The sequence below is a fragment of the Cupressus sempervirens genome, chromosome 1, assembly GCF_028749045.1.
Source record: "Cupressus sempervirens isolate cs-2001-9-10 chromosome 1, ASM2874904v1, whole genome shotgun sequence".
Lineage (NCBI taxonomy): Eukaryota > Viridiplantae > Streptophyta > Pinopsida > Cupressales > Cupressaceae > Cupressus > Cupressus sempervirens.
Genome location: NC_143118.1, coordinates 461,189,393 through 461,192,320, shown reverse-complemented (window position 1 = coordinate 461,192,320; position 2,928 = coordinate 461,189,393).

Below are 2,928 nucleotides of genomic sequence, written 5' to 3'. Positions count from 1 at the left end.
AACACGAACAACACAACCAAGTACAAGGCCCTACTACTTGGGATAATAGTCTTGAAAGAAAGAGGCATAAAGATCTTGAAGTCTCTAGGTGACATAGAGCTCATTGTATGTCAGATCAAAGGGTAGTACTCTATAAAAAATCATAAGTTGAAAAACTATAGAAAAACCAATTGAAGGCCAAAGAAGTAGTCAAAGACAAGATTTTATAAAAGGGAGATGAGCCTTTGTTGGAATGGCAATAGAGCTTGTAATTCAAAGATGACATGATCTCCTCAACAGAAGAAGGATTACAGGATACAAAGACAAAAGTCAAAGAGGAACAAGACAGAGAATATGAGTTGCTAAAAAGCCTACAAACTGAATCCCAAACAAGTGGGTAGGGAAAAGGAGTAGCAGGAGTCATCATTATACAAAAGGTCTTCTCCAACTACCTGGATAAGTTAACAGAGAGATCTTCTAGCCTTCAGGATAGAGTATTAGATCTCGAATAGCTCAACAAATGTATACATGTGGCAAAAGGAGAAATGTAAAAGAGGTTGAACACAATCAAAGAACTAGCCAAAGAACACTCCAAGTAGCTTATTAGATATGCCAATGTCCATGTCAATAGACACAAGGAGCTCATTTCAATCATCATTGTTGCCAAGGCCTATAAAGCAAAATTGGAAAAGGGGAAAAAGTTGAAATGATTGTTGTGATTTGGAGCCTAATCAAACTAAAAGGTTTATTCAACTCAAATTCCCTCTAGATTATTTATATGGGGGTTTGGGGGCAGCACCCTAGGTGCACCCTTATATTGTAAAAGGCATCGGCTACTGTTTTTCCTATTGGACGACTTATTCTAGCCCTAATTTTGTAAGCAGAAAAAGCTTGTATAAAAAGGCTTAGGGTTAGGAATTTCATTATGTAATGGTGATATTGTGGCTTCTTGTTATGGTATTGAGCTGTAAGGTATTATAGATTGTAATCACTGGATAATAATAATACTGGACTTGTTGTTGGTGGACGTAGCCTAGGGAATGGGTGAACCATGTTAAATCTTGGTGTCTTGTGTTCTCTTATGTGCAGTCTATTATTTTATGATATTGGTAATATTTTCATGTAACTATTATTTCTATCTTAGGTTAATCCTAACAAGTGGTATCAGAGCTAGACAATTGTCATTATTTTTTGGCCAAATTCTCATCATTTATTTATTAATTTTTAGCCAGACCACTATCAATTTGTTTTAGCGATCATTTGCAAGAAGGTCTCACGGTTGAGTGAAAGTGTCATAGTTGAGTGGGAGCAATGGCAAACAAGGGTAAGCTAAGGGTTGAAAAATTTAATGGGTAGAACTTTTAGTTATGGAAGATGCAAATGGAGGACTATCTTTATCATAAGGATTTATGGAAGTTGTTGGAAGGAAAAACTAAAAATCAAGGAACTATGACAAATGAGGAATGGGAGATTTTAGATAGAAAGGCACTTGGAAGCATTTGATTATGCTTGGTACAATCAATAACATTTAACATCACAAAAGTGTAGACAACGAAAGAGTTGATGGAAACCCTAGCAAAACTATATAAAAAGCCCTCCACTTCAAATAAGGTATTTCTCATGAAGCATTTATTTAATATGAAGATGACAGAAGGTGGATTTGTTGCAAATCATTTAAATGAGTTTAATATTGTTACTAGTTAGTTATCTTCTATGGATATTGATTTTGATGAAGAAATTAGGGCTCTCTTGATTTTGTGTTCTTTCCATGAAAGCTAGAATGGCTTGGTAATGGTTGTGAGTAATTTTGTTTCTAGATCTAATACCCTAAAATATGATGAAATGATCGTTGTTATTTTGAGTGAAGAAACTCATAGGAAATCCTTTGGTGGATCTACATCAAGAAGTGATCTAAACACACAAAGTAGAGGTAGAATGATTGAGAGAGGAAATAATTCCAAAAATCATGGGAAATCAAGAAGAAAGTCAAAGGGCAAGAGGTTTCAATTCAAAGGACTGAGAGATTGTCAGTACCGTGATAAAATAGGGCATAAGAAGAATGATTGTTGGACTTGAAAGAACAATGAAGGAGATAAACCAAAAGGGAATAGGGAGAAAAATGTGGTAAGTAACAAATTTGAAGAGGATGTTTTAGTTTTTTCTTTAGAAAGTATTGATGATTCATGGGTTTTAGATTCTAGCGCTTCATTTCATGCTACACCTCATAAAGGTTATATTGATTATGTTGAAGGGGATTTTGGGCTTGTTTATTTGGGGGACAATGAGCCCTGTCAAATTGTTGAAAAGGGAAAAGTTAAGATTAAGTTGTAGAATGGGAATCATTGGCTACTACATGAGGTAAGGTATGTTCCAAGGTTGAGTTAGAATTTTATTTCAGCAGGGAAACTCGGTGATGAGGGTTGTGTAGTTACTTTTAATGATAAAAGTTGGAAGGTTTCAAAAGGTTCCCTTATAGTAGAAAAAAGTATCAAGGTAGGCACCTTATACCTTTGTACAGGTCATATTCTTCCTTCTACTTTGATTGTTTTAGAGAAAAATGAATGTTTAGGAACAGTTGTTGCAGTTGAGCAGGGAGAACAAATTATTGTAGATTCTGATACAGTGCTATGGCACAACAAACTTGGGCACATGAGTGAGAAAGGTATGAAAGTACTTCATTCAAAGAAAGTTTTACCAGGTATAAAATGTGTTAATATGGATTTCTATGAAAGTTGTGTATGAAAAATAAAAGATAATGAGTTTTGTGAAGACTAGGAAGGAAAAGAAAAGTGAGAAATTAGAGCTTCTACATACAGATGTATGAGGACCAGCTTAGGTATATTCCATTGGTTGCTCTCATTATTATGTTACATTTATTGATGATGCAACTAGAAAAGTATGGGTTTATTTTCTTAGACAAAAATCTAATGTATTTCAAATTTTTGAGAA